This window comes from Carya illinoinensis, chromosome 3 (assembly GCF_018687715.1).
Source record: "Carya illinoinensis cultivar Pawnee chromosome 3, C.illinoinensisPawnee_v1, whole genome shotgun sequence".
In the NCBI taxonomy this organism is placed as follows: domain Eukaryota; kingdom Viridiplantae; phylum Streptophyta; class Magnoliopsida; order Fagales; family Juglandaceae; genus Carya; species Carya illinoinensis.
In genome coordinates, this window is record NC_056754.1 from 14,024,523 (window position 1) to 14,040,142 (window position 15,620).

Genomic DNA, 15,620 nt, shown 5'->3' on the forward strand with positions numbered 1-15,620 from the left:
ACTGATGTGAATAGATATAGGGATTTGGGGAGAGATAAATGTTCCCATGATCGATGGGGGTACTGGAGGGCCTGAGGCAGGCAGCTGGCCCTGCTGTACGTACTTAAAATCGTGTATGTATCGCTGCCATATGATTTTGGAAATGGTTACGTATTTGGCAGCGATTACAAAAGCGTTGCAAACTCAGTTGCCAGCGATGTATGTATCGCTGCCATATGTTTTGTAACCATGGACAGTATATGGCAGCGACTATGGAAGCGCTGCTAATTAATTTGGCAGCGATTTATTAATCGCTGGAATAGAATTTGACTGTATTGAAAGTATATGCCAGCGATACAAAAATCGCTGCTAAATATTCATTTTTTCACAGCGATTTTCTTTATTCGCCGTGCTATATGTAAAGTGGAAGAATAATACCGGCGAATAGGCGGCGATTAGGTAATCGCTGGAATATAACTATAGCGGGGATTTATGTCTATTTGCCGGCGATTTTACAACGCCGGGAAAAGGCCAATCTGTTGTAGTGATTCTCTTTCTTTGGGAGCTCAATATCAAGCATTTCAAATACATAAATCAACATATATCCAATAGCCGAGTATATATTACCAAAGTTTATAACTACTGTGTTATTTTATAAATAATATAACATCATATGTGTGTGTGTGTATATATATATATATATGAAAACTGAAAATTGGATGTCGACAAATACGGTAGTGCAGTTATAAGGACATTACTTACAGTAGAGCCAGGCTTTCAATATCAACTTCATAACAAATACGTTCTAGCAAGCCTCAATCAGAACATATCTACATGAAGGAAAATTCTATGTGCAGTCATTTTTGCGGACTCCTTTGTGCACTCCAGTGATATGATTGGTTGTGTATTAAAAAAAAATTAATCCAGCCAATCATATCAGTGGAGTGCGCAGGGAGTGCGCAAAAATGACTGTATGTAGCATTACTCCTACATGAATCATGTGTTCAAAATAGAGTAGAGGAACACCTGTACATTGTAATACCCAACAAAAAGGATAAAAAAAAAAAGGCTAATGCAAACTGTGTGACCGATGAAATTTATGAGAAGAGGGCATAGGACTAGCTCCAACCTGTCAAGCCTAATCTCTCAGCGAGATTGTACTTTACAAGTTGATACCAAACAAGTCCAAAGAGACGCTCCCCTACAAAAAAAAAAAATTACTTTTTCTGGCTCATGTTATTTCCGGCTATCAAATTTGAGCTGCAAATAGTCCAAAGTTACTATTTGAGAAGAAAGTTTCCAGTGGAGTGCAAAAACCATCGCTAAAGCAACTTATTGCGACCACATAAAATCGCTACAACAAAGTTTGCCACAAGAAGCTTGTTATTATGACTGTCAGTGACCTTATTGCGACACTAATTTAATCCTGCCGTAGAATTGATTTTGTTTCATATTTTTGCAGCGAGTGTTGTGCCGCCATAACAAAACTTAGTATATAAGGTAAAACTAAATTTCAGCCCACACCTTATTTTCCCTCTTCCCTCCCCGATACACTCTGCCTCTCTTCTGTGTTGTCAAACAACCATTCTCTATTGCTTACGTGCACTGTCGAGCTAGCTGCCGTGCCTTCTCGCCTCCACTCGACGCCGGTGAGTCTGTGGTTCTCGTCACGTAAGGTATTCTCGCTGTAAATTGATTTTGGTTGGGTTAGAGTCTTTTGTTTTGGTAAAATATGTTGTCCTACAACTTTTTTGTGGTGGGATTAGATGCATTTTTGTATATAGTTTGCCCTAAATTACAATATGTGGATTTTGTTTGCCCTAGATTTTGACTGGCTTACAAATGTAGTATGCCCTAATTCGATTGCTTTTTCCTATTTCACTGTAAATGTTGTTCCTGCTTTCCTAATCAAAAGCAAATGCATCAGAGTGACTTAGACTACGGAGTTAATGTCCAATCCTAGTAGTGGCCTTTGAAGTAGGATGTCTGGCTAAGTTGTATTGACTTTAATTTAAACAATGTGAATGCATTTTCTAAGTCTTATTACACATCAATTCCTTATTTAAAAAAAAAAAAAAGTCTTATTACACATTAATTGCCATGATTGATGTATAAGTACCTTCACTCGTTTTATGTTCAAAGAATGAAAACGAGTACTTACTTTCTTCTTCCCAAAATCTTTTACTCTTTAGGCTGGTCCTAGATGATTCCTTATATGAAAATTTAGTTGGCAGGCTTTAGAGGTATAAATGTATGCCTTCTTGCAAATGGAGTACCTTTTCTAAATAAAAGAAAAAATATGGGGAAATATGAAAATTTAGTTGGCTATATATGAAAAGTTAGTTGGCAAGCTGGATTGTGGTTGCAACTGTTTAAGAAAAGTGAAAAGATATGGGGAAATCTTTATTTCTTGTGACTTTTCTCTCCAACTTGGCTTATATATGTGGATTGCTACTTATCAAAAAACTTGGCATATATATGTATGCCTTGTGATATTCAATGGCTTTTTCCCAATTTTGTTCATAGGCTTTTTTGACTGTTGCTTTGGTCTGTTTGTGGGCTATTGTTTTTTCTCAGGAGTAATTCCCAATTCTGTTCATAGGCTATTGTTAATTCTTAGTGAAAGTATTATTAATACTAAATACAGTTATATTGTTTGCTTTGGGCTTGAGCTTTCACTCCCCTATTCCTGAACTTTCACTCCCCTTATATAAATTATATCAATGCATTCCTAAACTGTATTATATAAATTGCATTATAAATACTGCATTATAAATACTGCATTATATCAATGCATTCCTAAACTGCATTACACAAACTGCATTTACATCAATGCATGAATAAACTGCATTATACAAACTGCATTATAAATACTGCATTATATCAATGCATTTCTAAACTGCATTATATGGTTACTGCATTATAAATACTGTATTATATACATGCATTTCTAAACTGCATTATATGGTTACTGCATTATTTCAATGCATGAATAAACTGCATTATAAATACTGCATTATATCAATGCATTCCTAAACTGCATTATACAAACTGCATTTACATCAATGCATGAATAAACTGCATTATACAAACTGCATTATAAATACTGCATTATATCAATACATTTCTAAACTGCATTATATGGTTACTGCATTATATCAATGCATTCCTAAACTGCATTATACAAACTGCATTATATCAATGTATTTCTAAACTGCATTATATCAATGCATGAATAAACTGCATTATATCACCATGTTGTGAAAACTATACAATATTTACAAGTAGGCTTACATGGTTGGTGAAGCACCATGTCGACCAAAGTCACCCGAGCTGGCATGATTTACCAGATAATGAGAAGGAAGAGTTGATTGCTCGTGTTTGGGTAATATAACACAAACTCATACCAGCACATGTTCCAGTGTATTTTTAGTTATTATTTGTGTTACCAGATAATTAATGTGTTTGTGGTTTGTCTCTAGGCCAACTTCGTACTTGACTGGATGAAGAAGAATCACCGCAATACAGTAACGAAGACACTTAGGAAGAGGTTCAATCAAATTCGGTATGAACTTCACAAAATAGACAAGAGTTACAAGACGAATGAATAAGCTCTTGCGAATGTGCCAAAGTTGGTGACACCAGCTACTTGGGTGAAGTTATGCGCTCGATGGTCAAGCGCGGAATTTAGGGTAAGTCTAATCGATGCTGATTGTGCTATTTTTTATATGTTTATGATCTAGTTGTGTTAATACAAGTCTGTGAGTTATAGATGATATCTGAGAAAAATAAAAGTAATAGAGCGAAGCAACAAACAAACCACACGGCTGGACGAACCTCCTTCGTAAGACTAATGCAAATGACGGTACGAATTTTATTCAGATTTGTACATGTTATTTGCTTATTTTAACCAACAAATGTAGGAAGTAACATATTATTTGCTAATTTTAACCGACAAATGGTATTAATCCCTGCTTGTATTTGTAGTCTGAGAGTGATGAGCACCTTATTGATTTCTTTAAAGAAGTGAGGTGGAGTAAGAAGAAGGGTAAATTTGTGACTCCAGCGACGGAAGAGAAACATGTGAGTGACTTTGAATGAATCCGTGTCTTCGTATTATTTACCTTGTAGTTTTGAATGAATCCATGTGTACATATTAACATGTGATTTCACTTCCTTGAATAGAATGAAATGGGTGCCAAGTACTCTAAGTTAGAGCTTGAGAAGCAGACTAAAGATGTTGCTGCATCAATCTTTAGGGAGGTACTAGGCCACAGGCCAGGGTATGCAAGGGGGTTGGGGGAGATGGTTATCCCCGAGTCATCTAGATAGAACACTGTAGAAAAATTTATAGCATTAACAGAACGTGTAGAGAGGCATGAGAAGGATGCTGAGTATTACAAGAATCAATTGGAAGAATTACGGGAGAATGTAGAGAAAGTGTTGGCGAAGCAAGCTGAGTGCGACAAATTATTAAGTTCATACATGGAATCACAGAGGCAAACCCAAGGAGAGTCTCATAGAGAAACTCAAGAACCTGCATAGGCAGTTCCATTTTTAGTCAATAAGTTTTTTGTGCGTTTTTTGTATGACTTTGGTTTCTGTAGGCTGGGACCAAATCAAGAAGTGAAAAAGGTGCATATCTATGATTCTCTAACCTTATATATATATATATCTAAAATATTAATTAGTCCCCCTAAATATTGCTCTTTTTCTTATCATATCACAGAATTACATGTTTTTTGTGATTTTCTAAGTACCTCAATGATTAATATGACTTACATGATAGGATGGAACCATCACGTCATCTAATACTCATGGACTATCTACAAGTAAAGATAGATGCATTCTTTAGATATTGAGAGGAAGCTACTTTAATCAAATGGATCTTCAAGACAGTTGCAGTTGTATACTTTTGTTTTTTCTCCCATCTTTGCACATAGAGTTATAAAACTTACCTCTCTGAACTAATTCTTTATTTATAAACTTATAGTGCACATCTTTTGACCTTTCGAGATTCCTACCATTATTAAGGTTATTTATATATAGTTGTTAGAGAGTAAAAATATGATAGACCCAAATGGCTAATGTTAGTCCATTCATAAAATTTGATTACTTATACACACTTAGAAAAGCATTGTGCATTTCAAAACATAGAAGAAAGAATTTGCTATATAAAAATTATTACTACCACAATTTTTGTGTTAAGCTCTTTTTTATGTGAGTGAGATGTGATATGAGTAGAATTATGACCATGTACAGATTTTTATCATGGGTAAGGAATTTATGAAATAGGTAGGCTAAAATATAATGATACGTTTACCCCACAATTTCTCTTATTTATCAATATATATATATATATATATAATGATATGGGTATACATTATATTTTAGTTTTGGAAGTCCTTTCCTAATTTTGTAGTTGCAATTTAAATTTCTGTTGGGCTTTGGAAACTAAAGAAAAATTTGTGAATCTAAATTTGTGCAGCTTTGAGATCAATGAAGGAGGCTTCCAGTTTTCAGATGAAGAGGTATACCTTTAGGTTTTGAGATGAAGAAGGCAGCTTCCATGATGATCAAGACTTGCTTAGGAAATCCTTGTTATACAATAAAGTTGAAGAGTACACAAGTAAACTTACATTGATCCATTAATGTGGGATGTTGGGTTGAATTTCAAATAGTACATTTTATGATGAATGAATAATATATTGATAAATGTTGGGGATATTTGAAACATCTATATCATGTAAACGATTAATTCATGATATTGTATGCTTATTAGGGAATATGTTGATCTATTATATGCGTTGGCTATTGTATCTAATGGGGGACTACAGGTGTTTAAAAAAAAAAAAAAAAAAAAGAGGTTGAAATGGTAAATAATTGTAAATTGGAGAATTAAACAGAAAAAATTTTTGCGGCAACTTATAGTCACAGCTAATAACCTATTTTGGCAACAATTTGTCGTTGCAGAAACCAATTTGTCGCCACAAAAAACTAATTCTACTCCGATATTAACAGCTTACATAAAATCTTTTCCGACGCACTATTAGAGTTTTTGCGGCCACCATTTTGTCGCCGCTAAAATGTATTTTGCGCTATAGTAACTCGCGCCGTAAATTTTTTTTCCTCACTCAACAATTACGACGAAATACCGGTAGGGGATAATAGTCACAAAAACTTATTTGCAGCGACGTATAGACTTTGCGGCGATATAGGGTCGCCGAAAATGGTGACTTTTCTTGTAGTGTCCCCTCCAATTGCAAAAGTAAGGGCCCATGACAAAAGAATAACTGTGAATACAGCCAACCCAACTGTTGATCTGACAACATCTACAAGATGTAATGTTTATTAATACAACCAAAACGGAAATACAACGTAGAAGTGTCAACAAAAAAGAGGAAAGAAACATAAAGAAAATAGCAGTTTTTGTATAACTTTTATTTTTTAATACATGGGGAGAGAGGTTCATACTTGGTTCTTCCATTTGGAGATCAAGCCTTATACCATCTGGTCCAAAGGACCTTGGCAGTTTTTGTATAACCGAGTTGCTTGGAATGTGTTGTAAAATGTATATTTTAGTTAGATGGATGTGGGTAATTGACATATGTGTCCGACAGGAAAAAAAAATACATAAATTATATTGAATTTGTTGCTCAGATGACTAACACAAGAGGTGAGTGAATTGAGTTGTATTTAAAAATTAACAATTATAAATCAAATACACAATATAAAATATAAACAAAATATGAAACAACAATAAATATAAAGAGTAAGAGTAAGAGTAAGAGAAAAGCAAACTCAGTATGTTAACGAGGTTCGGTCCCACTGCCTACATCCTCGCCTCAAGCTACCCCTTGAGGATCCCTAAATTCACTATTCAACTTCATTCAGGTGGAAATAGAAGCCTATTATACTTTTGGAAAACACCGCTACAAAGGATTCGTGTAGAACACCCTCTACACTTGCAATCACCTTATACGTGGTCATTCAACTATTCCCTGTGTAGAACACTTTCTACACGCACAAGAGTTATAACACTCTCTTACAGATACAAGAGCTAATAGTGGGTAGGTTATCAGAGAATACTCATCAATGAGTGAAATAAAAACAATAGAGCGCAAACTATATCTTTCTCAAAAAGAACAAGGGTTAAGGCTCAATACTTAGAGAAGAGAGAATGAAAGCTTTGAATGAATGTTGTACGCTCTTGAGGTTGTGAATTTGAATCTCTCAAATGATCTATTTATAAGCATATGAGACTTCATATTCAAATTTAAAAAGATTCACATGTCAAAGACAACATCATTCACTTTTCAAAAAATTCAAATAAAAATTTTTTCTTTTTCATTTGTCAAAGAGAATATCATTTACTTTTCAAAAATTTCAAACATAATCTTTTTACTTTTCACATATGACAAAAGGAGTACACTTTATTTTTCAATTTTTTCAAACAAAATCATTTACCTTTCGCATAAGTCAAAAAAAGTATCAATCACTTTTGAAAATATTCAAATAAAGCATACACATGTGAAAAATGACAATCAATCATTTTTAATATTTTCAAAATTCAAACCTTTAATCATATCATGCAAATATGAAAGATGACAATAAATCATCTTTCAAAATTTTTAAATTTAATTTTTAAAATATTCGTGCACATGTGAAAAATGTATTTTAATGTTCTATGATAAAATATTAATTTTGAGCCTTAATCCTAATTTTGAATTTTTAAGAGATTTACAACATTACTCTATGACTTTAATGTGAACTTGTTCCCTTCTTGCTTATGCTTGGTTCCTTGATGTGCTTGACTCTATTGTATAGACAACTTGAATTTAAGACTCATTTATTCTTTGAATTCATTTGTTATCATCAAAATCCATGTGTAGATATATAATTACATGAACCTTAAAATCTTGGGTTCAATAATCTCCCATTTTTTATGATAACAAATACTTAATAGAACCTGAAGCATGTATTAATACTTAAGCTCCTCCTAAGAATGTACGTTAGTGTTTCAAGCAAAAGTATAAATATAATTCCAAGCATACATAACAAGTTTAGCAATTCAAACAATGTTAATGTTCTAGTCTAAAATTTTTCCCCTTTTAACATCATCAAAAATGATCCGCATCAAGTAAATGGATTAAGGAAAATGGTGTGTTAGTAGAAACTGTAAATAGTTGAAAAATTGGAGCCGCCCGTGACCCGACAAGTGTGGCTGGAGATTTTAAAAATCGTCTGATGTTGTTGAAAAAATGATCATTTTCATCCATTGGATACTAAAAAGAAATCACATTGATCATTGACTTAGATGATAGCTTGTCTTGTTCTTTATGCTATCTCTATAAAATCAGTCTTAAAATTCATCCAATCCACAACAAATCGTATTCTCGTTTCTATAACTCATCTGCATCCATTCAACATTCTCGCTTTAAGCTTTCAATTCTTTTCTCAATGGCTCATTCTTCTAATATTCTTCTGGATTCATCTGTAAGGTATTCTACACCTCAATCTCCTGTCCTTTCTGCAGCTACCATTGGTGCCATGTTGCAGTAATAGAATAATAATTTTGCTAATAAGTCAGACTTCGATGCTATCTACGACTTTGTGAGTCTCGGGACTCGCTACTCCTCCTCTATAGTTGCTTTTTCCCAGCGGCTACAAGTCAGAAATCATGAGGTTGAAAAACTTAAAGAAGAAATTGTTATACTTTAGCGAATTGTTCAAGAGTCTCACATAAGGGAATGAATCATTCGGGAGAAGAATAAACAGTTGAAATTCCTATTGGATTCTTCATTCCACTTGCCAGTTCCCATGGATAGGGATGACATGATATTGTATAAAAAGAATGAGCGTCTCAAATATGAGGCTAAGAACCTCAAGTTTATGAAAAAGTATTTAAAAAATCTCTCTATTTTTATTGACTCTGGTCTATTTCTTAAGAGATATTCATAACATACATCATATATATTTCTCTTCTAATCGTATATAATCTATATTCGAGTAAAGGTTTTGTGAAAATATCTGCTAACTGATCGTGTATATTTGTGAACTCTATTACTATATCTCATTTCTGTACATGATTTCGAAGAAAATGATATCTTATTTCAATATGTTTAGTTCTAGAATGTTGTATTGGATTTTTTGAAAGATTTCTAGCACTTAAATTATCACATTTGATTGGAATGTGATTATACATGAATTTAAAATCTTCAAGTTGTTTCTTCATGTAAAGAACTTGAGCACAACAACTACCCGCAGCAACATATTCTGCCTCAGCAGTAGATAAAGCAACATAATTTTACTTTTTACTAAACCAGGAAACTAGTGCATGACCTAAGAAATGACATGCTCCACTAGTACTTTTTCGATCAATTTTTCAACCAGCATAATCTGCATCTGTATAGCTGATTAGATCGAAAGATGTGTACTTAAGGTACCATAACTCTAGGTCAACTGTACCACTAAGATATCTAAAAATGCGTTTAACTGCAATTAAATGAGATTCTTTTGGAGATGATTGAAAACGTGCACGTAAGCACACACTAAACATAATATTTGGTCTACTGGCTATCAAATATAATAAATTACTAATCATACCTCGATATATCTTCGAGTCAACTGGCTTGCCGGTTTCATCTTTATCAAGTTTTATGGATGGGCTCATTGGTGTTCCAATTTCCTTAGTACCTTTTATCCCAAACTTATTGAATAATTCCTTAATATATTTTGATTAATTGATGAATGTTTGACTTTTTGATTGCTTATTTTGCAATCCGAGAAAGAATGTAAGTTCTCCTATCATGCTCATTTCAAATTCTTCCTACATAATCTTAGCAAGAATTTGGCACATATTTTCATTACTAGTATCGAATATTATATCATCAATATAAATCTGAATTAAAAGAATATCATCATTTTCGTGTTTAATGAAAAAAGTTGTGTCGATTTTTCCTCTTGAAAAACTTTTTTTAATCAAGAAACCATTGAGTCTCTCATACCAAGCTCTAGGAGCTTGTTTGAGTCCATATAGTATTTTTGTGAGTTTGAAAATATGATTTGGAGAAATATGATTTTCAACACTTGGAGGTTGCTCAACATATACCTCTTAATTTATAAAACCATTTAAGAAAGCACTTTTAACATCCATTTGAAAAAGTTTGAAATCTTTATAACAAGCATATGCAAGTAGAATTCGAATAGTTTCTAATCTTGCAACTGATGCATATGTCTGATCATAATTGATTTATTCTTCTTGATTAAAACCTTGGGCAACAAGTTGAGCCTTATTTTTAGTAATGACTCCGGACTCATCTTTCTTGTTTCTAAAACCTTATTTTGTTCCAATAATAGTATGATTTTTGGGTCTAAGAACAAGTGTCAAAACATCATTTCTTTCAAACTGATTCAGCTCTTTTTGCATAGCTAAAATCCAAGATTCATCAAGAAGTGTTTCATCAATAGTTTTAGGTTCAATCTAAGATAGAGAAGCAATATAATTGCAAATATTTCTAAGAAATGACCGAGTACTTACACCTCGTGAAGGTTCTCCCAGAATTTGTTCCACCGGATGATCTTTCACAAATTTCTACTGTTTGGTTACATCTTGTATTAAATTTTGATAATCTTTCCTGGTGTCTCCATGTTAGACTTTCTCTATTGTGTTCTTTTTGTTAAAATTGAGATTTTTTGTGTTATATATACCTCTTGTTTCTTCATTAACGGTTTTCTTGGAGAGTAGAGAATTAGATTCATCAAATACTAGATGCATAGATTCTTGTACAGTCAAAATCTTTTTATTAAATACTTTATAAGTTTTACTATTAGTAAAATATTGGAGAAAGATACCTTCTTCAGATTTTGTATCAAATTTGCCTAAATTATACCTGTCATTCAAAATAAAATATTTGCATACAAATACATGAAAGTAACTAATGTTGGGTTTTTTCTCATTCCAAAGCTCATAGGGGGTTTTATCTAGTTTAGACCTTAGCATAACTCTATTTATAACATAACATGCAGTACTTACTGCTTCCGTCCAAAAGTAATTAGAGAAGTTGTTCTCATTGAGCATTGTTCTTGCCATCTTTTGAAGAGATCTATTTTTTTTCTTTACTAACCCATTTTGTTGAAGAGTTCGAGAAGTAGAAAAATTATGTACAAAATCATTTTCATCACAAAAAATTTCATATTTTTATCAACAAACTATTTTCCCTTATCACTTTGGATAGTTGAAATAGTATAACTCTTTTCACTTTGAATTCTCTTGCATAACTTGGTAAATGCATTACTTGCAATGTTTTGAATACTGTACCGGATGCCGTATCGATCAAGGCACTTGAACGAAATATTTCGGTACTGGTACCATTTCGGAATAGTTGATATATGAATAAATTATATATATAAATATATATTAATTATATTCCAAAATAATAGTCTATATACGAATAAATTATACATAAATACATATATATAAAAATTATAAATAGTCTGATCTGAATTAGGGATAAAAAAAATGAGCTTGTAGTTGGACAAAAGGAAAAAAAGAAAAGAAAAGTCAAGGCTGAAATACCAGCCAATACAGGACCGGTACAAGCTGAAATATCGGCCAGTACGACCAGTCGGCCGGTATTCGGACCGGTACGAAATAGGTAAAATTTCTGTATTGGACCAATGGCCAGTACGGTACAGTATGAAATTTAAAACACTGATTATGTTCCTCATCTTTATAAACAAGAAAGATGACCCAAGTATATCTAGAGAAATCATCAACAATAACAAATGCATAATATTTTCCTTATAAACTTGCAACTCTATTTAGTCCATAAAGATCCATGCGTATCAATTGTAGTGGTCTAGTAGTGGAAATATTGGAAATATATTTCTTAGTTTTAAAAAAATTTTTTATTTGTTTACCAAATTGGCATGCATCACAAATTTTATCGTTAAGAAAATTTGTATTTGGTAAACCTCTCACAAGATCATTTTTTAAAAGTTTGGAAATAAGTTCCATATTGGCATGACCTAGTTTTCTACGCCATAGCCAACTAGAAGAGATAGTGAACCAATTAAAGTCTTAAGATTCTGCTACCAAAATGAAATATAAGCACCTCAGAGGAAGAAGGCCATTCGAATCCAAAAAATTCAGGATCTGGACTTGTGGGTCTCTTTCAGGAAGCCAACCCAGCATATATGTTGGATTTTCTGCCCTAATGAAAAGGTTTTTCTATCGATTTTTTAATCACCGTGATTGAGTTTTTTGTTTAGTGAACTCAGTAGCGGCGCTTATTTAATCGTTGGCAAAACTTTTTCCAGCGATTTTCTAAACGCTGCGAAAGTTGTTTTTGGTTTTTTAATACAATCTCAGCGATTTCATAATCACTGCTATTGATTTTTTGGTTTGTAAAACATTTCCAAGTGATTAAAAAATCGGTGTTAAGATCTTTACCCGCGAAAAAATCCCCTTTTGCGGCGACTTTTAATCGCCGTAAATAGTATTTTAAAAAATAAAAAAAATAAAATTATTCATACAGGTGAACCTATATGGCTGTCATAGCCTAAAACATACAACATCCTTGTCATACAATGCACAAAAGTATACTATAAAGGGCTAAACTGCTTTAAACCTATTTGTATGACCATCATTAGCCATCAATTAAGAGTATTTAGTCATCAATTAAGACCAATCTTTAGTCATTAATTAAAACCATTAAGCCATCAATAAAGGCCTATTTTTAGCCATCAATTAAGACTTGACGTATACCTACTCCTTTCTACTCATATATATATAGGTATTATTCACTTGTATATGATCAAGTTTTGCATTTGAATAACAACTTTTTCTCTTGCAATATTCTCTCTCTTGCAATATCATTTTTCTTTTAGTTTCATAACACATTATCAGCACGAAGGTTCTGACGATTTTGAAGGTCGTAGTCTTCTACTTCAAGTAAGTTTTTCAATATATTTTTGTAATTTCCAAAATGAATATGAAATATTACATTACTTATTATTACTTGATGAAACTCTATGTTTATTCTTTTGATTTTGTGAATGTATTTCTTATTTATAATATAAACATACTTATGTTCCTTATTTATATATGTAGAAAATGTCAAATCTTACAAAATTGAAATTCGTTATCTTGGATTCTTGATGTTAAGATCCATCTGGATGCGATAAACCTTGGAGATATAATTAAAAAAGGAAATCAAGAGTCTCGACAAGATCGCACTAAGGCAATGATTTTCCTTCGGCACCATCTTCGTGAAGAATTAAAAACTGAGTATCTTACGGTGAAAGATCCCCTTATTTTATAGAATGATTTAAGAGAGAGATATGAGCACTAGAAAACTGTAATCCTCCCAAAAGCTCGTCATGATTGGATACACCTGAGGTTGCAAGACTTCAAGAGTATTAGTGAATATAACTCTACACTCTTTAAAATTAGCTCACTATTGAAATTATGTGGTGAAAAATTCACTGATGATGACTTGTTAGAGAAGACATATACTACTTTTCAGGCATCGAATGTGTTCCTGCAGCAGCAGTATCGAGAGCTCAAATTCAAAAAATATTCTGAACTTATATCTGGTCTTCTAGTGGTTGTGTAAAATAATGAGTTTTTGTTAAAAAATCATCAGTCACATCCTATTGGATCTATATCATTCCCTAAAGTGAATGGTACTAGATTTACTCCATTCTCAAAAGCGAATGATGCATCTTTTCAAAAAAACCGAGGGCGTGGACGTGGTAGGAAAAACTATAGAAGTGAAGGTCCTAGAAGCGACCATACTAAAAGGGATAATAATATATATACACCGTACCACTAGAAGTGATTCAACTCAGAGAACGGTAAAGGTCCTCAAAACAAATTTTTAAAAAAAGATGAAGATGGATACCATAGATGTGGTATGACTGGACATTGGTCTCGTACCTATCGTACAACTAAGTATTTGGTTGACTTATATCAAGCTTCTATAAAAGAAAAAATAAAAAAGTTTGAAACAAATTTTGTTGAACCATCAGATGCTTTAGTTTCTATAGATGAAGAAGATATTACAAGCCTTGATATTTATGATTTCTTTGATGATTCTAGTGATAGAGTTGATCATTTGATTGGTGATGGAAGTGTTCCTTTTTAATTAATGTATTTTCTTTATCTTATTGTAAATTTTTTTATTTTTTATTTTTTTTATTTTTTATATTTTGCAATGTTTTATAGTAATGAAAGTTTTATATATTTTGTAGAATCATGAGTCTTATTGATGAAATTTTTTATCTCTAGATGGATAATAGAGATGTATGTCTGACTGACAGTGCTACAATTCACACAGTTCTTAAGGATAAAAAATATTTTCAAAATCTAACATTGAATAAAGTCTACGTTCATACCATATCTGGTTCATCGAATCTAATTGAAAGTTCCGGAAGTGTTTATATTGTGTTGCCTAATGGCACCAAATTTTGTATTAATGATACTCTATTTTCTTCACGATTTAGAAGAAATTTATTGAGTTTTAAGGATATACGTTGTAATGATTGTCATATTAAAACTATCAATGAAGACAATAAAGAGCATCTTCTCATTACTAAAATAATTTCGAGCCAGAAACTCGTATTAGAAAAACTGTCTGCTCTCTCATCTGGATTGTATTATACAAAAATGAGAACAATCGAATCACATGTGGTAATACACCAGAAGTGCATTGACCCCAAAATATTTATGACTTGGCATGACCGCCTTAGACATCCGAGATCAATAATGATGAGACGCATAATTAATAATTCGTATAGGCAACCCCTAAAGAATCAGAAGATTATTTTACCCAATGAATATCCATGCTCTGCATGTTCTCAGGATAAATTGATTATCAAACCATCTATCTCAAAGGTTATTTTTGAATCTCCGTCATTTTTATAAAGAATTCATAGGGATATATGTGGGCCTATTCAACCATCAAGTGGATCGTTAAGATATTTTATGGTTTTAATTTATGCATCAAGTTGATGGTCACATGTTTGTTTACTTTCCACTAGAAATATTACATTTTCTAAACTTCTTGCCCAAATAATTAAACTACGATCACAATTCCCTGACTATCCAATTAAAACTATTCGATTGGATAATGCAGGTGAATTTACATCTTAAGCTTTTGATAACTATTGCATGTCAATAGGAATATATATTGAACATCCCGTTGCCCACACACACACTCAAAATATTTTAGCTAAATCATTTATTAAAAAGTTTCAGCTAATTGTTAGACATTTACTTATGAAATCAAAACTTTCTATTTCTGCCTGGGGAAATGCTATTCTTCATGCAGCATCGTTGATTCGAGTTAGGCCATCAGCATATCACAAATATTCTCCATTATAGCTTACATTTGGTCAACAACCAAATATTTCTCATCTTCGTATTTTTGGATGTACGATATATGTTCCAATTGCACCTTCATAACGTACAAAGATGGGTCCTCAACATAAATTTGGAATATATGTTGGGTTTGATTCTCTATCTATTATTAGATACTTTGAGCCTCTTACAAGGGATATGTTTAAGGTACGTTTTGAGGATTGTCATTGTGACGAATCCATTTTTTCAACATTGAGTAATGAAAAGTCAGTGCCTA